This window comes from Myotis davidii, unplaced genomic scaffold (genome assembly GCF_000327345.1).
Source record: "Myotis davidii unplaced genomic scaffold, ASM32734v1 scaffold460, whole genome shotgun sequence".
In the NCBI taxonomy this organism is placed as follows: Eukaryota; Metazoa; Chordata; class Mammalia; order Chiroptera; family Vespertilionidae; genus Myotis; species Myotis davidii.
The window spans coordinates 288,566-296,663 of NW_006292692.1; positions in this window are offsets into that span (position 1 = coordinate 288,566).

The window sequence follows — 8,098 nt, forward strand, 5'->3', positions numbered from 1 at the left end:
CTCAGTTTTGGTTTTATAATTAGACTAGAGGTCCAGTGCACAAATTCGTGCACAGGTGGGGTCCAGCCAGCCTGGCCCCAATTCGGGTGGATCAGGGCTGGGCCTGTCAGGAGGAGGAGATGGCGGGAGGTTGGCTGGCCTGTCCTGATTGGGGCCTAATCAGGGCCAGCTGGCTGGGGGTAGGAGCTGTGGGCAATTGGCCAGCAGGCCCTGCCCCCAGTTGGGGTTGGGGGGCCAATTGGGGGCAAGGCTGGCTCTGGGGAGGGAAATCCCAGGTGCATTTTTAAGTTTTGTAAAACTTTTAAATTACAAATCAGAAAAAAGCATGGTGAAGAGGAGACTTGTCTCATCACCTGTCTCCCTTCCCCAACTTCCTGCTTGCTTTGGGAAATTTTAGCAACTGACCTAGCTGCTTTTCTTCTTCCAATTAAACTAAAGTCATGCTTAATAGAAAATGATGAATTAACAAGACCAAATCAAAGTTCTTTTCCTAAATCTTTTTCTATTCCGCTCTCCACAGCATTGACTAGCTTTTACGTTACTTTTGCCAGGGTTTGCCTGTCCCAGGGCATCTGATAATAATTTTTAAACAAGGCATTAGCAAGTTTCTCTGTGAGAGAGCTGAAAGCTATAATTTCTCTAGCTGCCCAGCCTTTCCTCTCCAAGGGCAGAGGACTGGGTAGCTTTTTATAAATTACAGACCTTTTATCCTCAATACACATTGGGCATAATACAGTTTGAACCCACATAGTTAGATGATAACGGCACTCTTCTTCCTAGAGCCTGATTTAAGAAAATGCTTTTTGATATTCCAATTTCTTTACAATTTTGCCTTAGAACCAAATTCTTCCCCATTATAATCTGACTTAAAAACAAAAGGCTTTTCTTGCTCACTGTGCTTCACGATTTCCAGAGCTTGGTACAAGCTTTACACGCAGTGAATCTTACCACCATTACTGGTGCTGTGTTTTCTGCTCAGGCGAAACTTCTTCTCCAAACGTCCCTGTTCAGGCGCTATTTAATGCAGAGGGTCTTTCCCAGCATCTAGAAGGGTTCAGGAATCTGGAGAAGGTGCTGCGTGTAAGTTAATAAAGAGACTAGAAATATAATATAAATTTGTAATCCATGGGGGAGCCAGAGGAAGCTTAGCTATAGGAACCAAGTTCTTCCTATCTCCGGACACAGGGCTCCTTTTATTCCCACACCTTGCCCTATAGCAAAGTAGATATACATATCAAAGGTAAGTTTGGTATACAGTAGGCATTGTCAATTTGAGGGAACTTCCTTCGGCTATTCAGGTGTTTGGCCAGCAGGAGGCAATAACATGTAGATTAAAATGCCCTCAGCTGTCTGGTAGCAGGTAATAATATATGCAAATCTTTAGGTGGGGGGAAATGCTTTTAGCTATTCCAGCAGCAGGTAAAATGTTTTCAGCCCTGCTGAATCCCCAAGTTCCATCAACCTTTTGATGAAACTTCTTGCATTTATGCATGCTGGAATTAGCTTCCGGCAGCTTTCCCCCTGCTAGAGTCCACAGCAGACTGGGATACCTTCTCTTGTACATAAAGATCTAGACTAGCTTTCTTAGCTAGGCTCTGCTTCTACAAGGATTTGCTTGCTGCCTGAGGTGCTAGAGCTGATCACTTTAATACATCTAGAAGATGGCCATTACTGAAGAAAATCAAGGCCCACTTTAGTTTACTTACTATTAAGAATGGCATCACGTGGGAACTTTTGGAATCTTCAAATCTTATCAGAGAAAGAGCCCTTAAAAAGATATCTAGTTCTACCCCCTCATTTCACACATTGGAAAAATGAGATCCAGAGAGAGGAAGGTTCATTGTCTAAAATCACACAATAAGGAAATAAGGCCACCCCAGGGCAGTGCAGTGGAAAGAACCCATCTTCTGGAGATAGATCAAATCTCAAAGTCTTGTCACTGTGTGTGCAACCTTAGACAGGTTGCTAAGATTAAATAAACATGAAAACATATGTAAAATTCACATACAGGGTCAGCCTGTAGTAGATTTCAATAAATGGTCACCACATTCTGTTTTCCTAGAACCTTTGACAAACCTCCCTTTGCATATGTATGACATAAGACAAGAAATTAACTTGAAGACTAGGAAAAGTGAGAAGACACTGCTGGTGAATTGGAGGCTGGGTCATCAGATTGCTTTGCTATGACATTCAATGTGAAGCCCATCTGGCAGGGCTGATAAACAAAATATAGAAATCTTTTGACTCCTAAGAATGAAAGGAAATAAGCATCTTGAGAGACTTGTGTGCACTGAAAAGCTCACACTAGCATATTGGTTACCTATTTAATCCTGAATCTAACTCAATGTCAATTTTAATGTTTATAATTGGTGCATTTTGGAAACTGGCAATATCTCTCTGGCCCTCCTCTGTTGGAACAACCTAGGGGTTTAGGCTCCCTCCTCATTCTTTTTTTTAAAAATATATTTTGTTGATTTTTTACAGAGAGGAAGGGAGACAGAGAGGGATAGAGAGTTAGAAACATCGATGAGAGAGAAACATCGATTCAGCTGCCTCTTGCACGCCCCCTACTGGGGATGTGCCCACAACCCAGGTACATGCCCTCAACCGGAATCGAACCCTGGGACCCCTCAGTCCGCAAGCGAGGCTCTATCCGCTGAGCCAAACCAGCCAGGGCACCCTCCTCATTTTTTATCTGCCATTTGTCACTGTTCTTTAAGATACCTGGGTATCATTAGGGGCTTTACTTAAATATAGAAAGAAATAATTACATGCTTCTCAATATGGTATAGTATCAATAACATAATAGGCTATGCAACCCAATGAGAAATACACTTATTGCCAAAGTACAAGCAAACTATATTTTGGTGGAAAGATAACTGGACAAAGAGTCAGGAGGGGTCCTTTCCATGCCTGATTTTGCCAACAATAAGCTCCACCATTTTGGACAAATCACATAATCCTTCCAAGCCTATTTTCTTATCTGTTAAAATAGAAATAACTTTGCCCACATCTGTCCTACATAGCTCAAAAAGTTTCTATGGAGATGATGATGATGATGATGATGATGACGACCTAACATTTACAAAGCCTTATGACTTTGTATCAGGCACTGAGTTCAGTATTCATGCTTTATTATATCATCTCATTTATTTCCCACAATCACCTTAAGGGGTATCATTAATTCCCATTTTTATAGATGAAAATAAAGTTCAAAGACGTTAGGTAATTTCAATGAAGGGCAGAGAGCAGAATTCAAAAGCAGGTCTGGGCTTTTAAACTTTTCACTGTGCTGCATTTTTTATGCATCAGAGCCCTGCCTAGTCTTTCAGCAAAAAATTCATCTAGGAGTCGAAGTTTCATGTTAAATATCTTCCTTCAAATGCAATGACACAGACTAACCACAGAATTACTCAATCTGAACTGACCTCTCTCTCTACTTTATTTAAAAATGGTTTTGTAATTTTCTAAGTCTTTTTAGAAGACTGTGAGGAACGATAAGACTTTAATCTCTGCAGGTGATTAATATGACTTTTTTTTTTCATTTGGCTTGGTCAATTGTGCCTATTTCTGAGACCTCAGAGTAAACATGAAAGTTATGAAATCTGAACAAGCCTTCTCTCCTAATCCAACATGACTCCTGATAAAATCTGTAGAAAGAATATACTTTCTACTGAGCTCTGAAAGAAAGAAATAAAACTTACATTTTAAGAAAAAATAAAGGATTTAAGATCCATATGGCATGAATTATATATTTTTAACAGCAGGCATGTCTCTATTATAAAGGATATTTTATGTTATCTCAGACCTACACACAAGAGGCACCTGAATAAGTGCTTTCTAGAGAGCCTTGACAGAAACAATCTCAAGTGACTTGCTGAATGTGGAGAGTGTGATACAAAATTGGAACCATGGAGTAATTAGTTCATTTTTTCTTTCTTCCAAAAGGACTTTCTCAAGGACTATGATTCATTCCACAAACATCTGTGCATAGCATGTAAGGGGTAAGAAAAGAGACATGGCCCCTTCTCTCCCACACTAAAGGAATTTTCAACCCTGTTTTAGGTGAAAAAGAAAGCCTAGTTGAAAACAAGACAACCCTTAATTGAGTATGCTCTGTGCTAAAGAGTGCCAGGTGCTTTCAGCTATATTATCTCATTGTGTTTCCATCCTAATCCAGTGAAGGCCAGGTTATCCACCTCATTCAGATGAGAAAATTGAAGTTCAAGGAGATTAAAAAACTTGCCCAATATAGTTAGTAATACTGCATTGCATATTTGAAAGTTGCTAAGTGAATAGATTTTAAAAGTATACATTACAAGAAAAATAAATTTGTATCTATATGTGGTGTGGATGTAAACTAGGCTTATTCTGGTCATAATTTCAAAATATAAACAAATATGGAATATTGTACACCTGAAACTAATATAATGTTAAGTGCCAATTATACTTCAAAAAAACTTGCCCAATTTATAAATATAGTATAAACACCTGGGCACCATTTCATGTCAACATCCTGAGAAACATTTCTTTCTAATCTTCTACTGAATACAGTGGGGCCTTGACTTACAAGTGTCCCTACTAACGAGTTTTTTGAGATACCAGCTGTCTCTCGGCTGATTTTTTGCATTGAGTTGACAGAGTAATTTGAGTGACGAGCTCCTTAACGAGCTGAGTCTCGGAAGGAATTAAACTCGTAAGTCAAGGCCCCACTGTATATTGTCCCCTTCCAAGGCTGCAGTTAAAGATTTGTGTCTCTTTGCCAACAGTTTTGGTACTCTTCCCAAATTTCAATTCAACTGCCCACAACATCACATGCCTGATTCCTCCTTCCAAATTGAAAGTTAAGTGCTGTAATAAAATCAGACCCAACAAAATACTCATGCAGCTCCCAGTCAGTCTGCATAACTTCCAGGTTACTGATCTGCAACTGCACTTTGCTGACTTCTGGTACTAAACATCACTTTGGGAAGGTGACGATTTCCCCCAACTCCTGTAGAATACTTTCTGGAACAGTCTCATACTTGCATATTGGTAAAACTGCATTCTCTATTGTAGCAACCTAAGAGAGAATCAAGGAACTTTATTGTGGATGTGGCAACTTGTGCTCTTTGGCAAAATGTTTTTGGTAACTTTATTCTGACATCTATTGGAATAAAACAGAAAAAAAATGCTCAATAGCAAAAAGGAAGCATACTAATTCACTGCATATCAAAATATGGTAGGAAGCCACCAAATGGAAACATCCTCAACAAGGAATTCGTGATGAAAACAGGGGCCTAAGAACCATTTGGAAACAATTCTTTGTCATCATAATGGCTCTACTCTTGTCCATTCCTTCCTCCTAAGATGGAAGTTGTTTAAAGAATACAGGGCATGACATCCCTGAAGGACAAGTCCATGGTTATTATTTCATTGTTTTATAGTTGTGTAAAATGTTTTTATTTAATAGTGAATAAATCCAATCTTTTAAAAAAAGATTTTAAAAATTGATTTGGGAGAGAGAAGAAGGGGGATGGAGAGAAAGAGGAAGGGAGAGGGAACGAGAGAGAAATATCCATGAGAAAGTGAAGCATGGATCCCTGCCTCCTGCACACCCCCACCAGGCATTGAGCCCCAAACCAGGTATGTGCCCTGACTGGGAATCAAACTTGCAACCTTTGGGTGCATGAGACAACACCTGACCAAGCCACACCTCCAGAGCTAAATCAAATATCTTTGGTTGATTTTTAAAAAATATTCTAAGTCCTTTTACTAGCACAACTCCAACGATTAAATTCTCAGGCCAACTCTATAGGGCTGCACTATTGTTTAGTTCCTCAAGTAATTTTTGTAGTGATTTATAAAGATTAGATAGATAAGTAAGTATTCTACTTTCAAAGGAAGCAAAGCTTTCCCAGCCTATAACTCTATTTTGATGTTTCTAGAACAGGTATCTAATGGCTTACTATGACTCTCTGGTAATTACTGAATATTTTTCTCATATTATTGCTTTATGTATGTTGAAGGTTTTATTTTGCAGCACACACTACAAATAGGATTTTTTTTCTTCTTGCAAGCTAATTTCACCCAAATGATGAAGACTTATTCGTTTTTTAAAAATGAAATTATCTCTAATGACACCAATCCAATGGGATTAGCAAATTTCAAAATTCATATTTTTAAAACACAAAGATGTGTAAGCCAAATTATGGTCTAAAGGGCACAGAAAAATTATCTGGAGATGGATTTATCTCTGTGAACAATTAGAAACAATAGTGAAAGCTGCTCATTTATGTCCCTCCCCTGTCATCACCTCATCTGGGTCTTTCAATAATGGACTAAGAAATATATAGAGAAAAAAAAACAAAGCATGGTTTTCAATATGGTTTTTCTCTGGGGAACAATAAAAACATTAAACTTTATACACGTAAGTGTCTGTGCACAGAATGGTAGCCCTTTCATGGGAGTCCAGCTTGGGTTTTGTCTGGGTGGGGAAGAGGGGAGGGAGTCTGTGAATACCCTCAGAGTCATTTAAAATATATAGTATTAGCTAATTGATGAGAGGACTAAAAACAATAGTAAGTAGTCAGCCTGGCTGTGCGCCAGGAGCCAGGCTTTATGGTAAAAGCGAGTTTACATTAGGGGCCTGTTTTTCCCCTTTCCTTATATGAAATGAACAGCTGTAATTGAAAAGCAAGGAGCTCTATGGTTTATAGAAATAGGTGTTGTGAAGAGCCTTGGCCGTCTAATTTTCTTCCTATTGCAGGGCAGGCTTCCATTGTCTGTTTTTTAGAGCTAATTTCTTTTCTGATCAAAAGGCCCACGTCGTTGAAAAGGTAGTAATGACTATTCATTTGGCTGAAGCCTCCATTCTCCAGACTGCAAGCTTTATTTAGAAATGGCTATTTCTTTCTAAAAGGAAAACCTCATTTATGTCCTCTATAATGTCAATTAAAGTAGAATATATTTTAATTATTTATCCTGAGGAGAAACCTTTTAGGAACTTAATTTAGTATGCCTATGCTATGCAGACACTACAATATGTGAATGTGGAATCATATCTAGGCACATGGGTCTTATTTTATTTTACCACTAATGAATACTTTATTTGGAACTAATTAACAAGTTAAATCGGCGCAATTAGTGTCGAATTTCTTTAATAATATAACTCATAAAGGGAGAGCCATTGGAACTAGAAAATAAGATTGGTTATTGGCTTTGTAAAGAAACCATTCCACAAAAGGGGCAGTTTTTTTCCCATTAGAAGAGGGTATTTAACGTTCTTCCCGTAGCGTTTTCAAATGAAAGCTTGGCTGTGCTGGGGGAGGAAATATGTTTTTAAAAAGGGGGAGGCGGTGTTAATTACATAAACACCACATTAGCAAAGCTTCGAGGTCATAACCTGCAGACGGATAAATGAAATTGGGGTGATCGCTGCCTAGGCACCCAAAAGACAGCGCAGCTAGGCCTCCGGACGGACCTCGCTTTGTCGCACCGTCTGGTTACGACCGCGCAGAAAGGGTCGGCCTGAGAATAGGCATCCTCCGTACCTGGCAAGCAGCGGCACGGCAGCTATTCCCGGGCCGCGTACTCTGTCCAGCTCTCCGTGGACCCCAGGCTGCAGAAGATCCTGGCAGAGTCCCCGCCGCCTGCCCGTCTGGACATCCAGCTGCCTGTCATCTCAGATGACTTCAAATTCCAGGTGTGGAGGAAGATGTTCCGCGCTCTGATGCCAGGTAGGGGGGCATGTTATGTTTGTAACCATGCGGGCCCCCGCCCCACTTTTGCTGCAGAATGTGAAGGAGCGGGGTCTCAGGCAGTACCTGGAGCCTAACACAGCACACAGTAGGTGTATGACGAAGATTTAGCGAAATGAAAATAAATGATGGCCGAAAAGCGGCAAAGAAAACAGATATTCCGCGCATCGAATTCAATGGCTCTCTTAAAAGAAAATGAAAAAGAGTGAATAAGAAAAAAAAGAACAAGAAGGGGTTGGGAGGATGCTGCTTTGAAGTTTAAAATTTGTTCTTGGAGGAGGCTCTCCCCAGCCTTGAGCCGCCCTCCGGAGCCTGCTTGGTCACACTGGAGGTGCCGGGAAGTCACGTGATCTTATCTT